Consider the following 214-nt stretch of genomic DNA (forward strand, 5'->3'; position numbering starts at 1 on the left):
ATACGACCCTTTCGAATATAAAACAAAAACTGGTGCCGAAAGTCCCAAAATGCTCATATACGCGGAGAAAGGGTGAAAAAATAATCATAACGAACATCAAAAATAAATATAAAGATGAAAGACCAGCGCAGGTATATCATACATAAACAACTCCGCAAGCGTTAGGAAAAAAGGGTGCTGATAAAAAGACGAAGCAATAATAATCAAAAAAAAA

This window comes from Trypanosoma equiperdum (genome assembly GCF_001457755.1).
Source record: "Trypanosoma equiperdum strain OVI genome assembly, contig: ctg_1249, whole genome shotgun sequence".
In the NCBI taxonomy this organism is placed as follows: domain Eukaryota; phylum Euglenozoa; class Kinetoplastea; order Trypanosomatida; family Trypanosomatidae; genus Trypanosoma; species Trypanosoma equiperdum.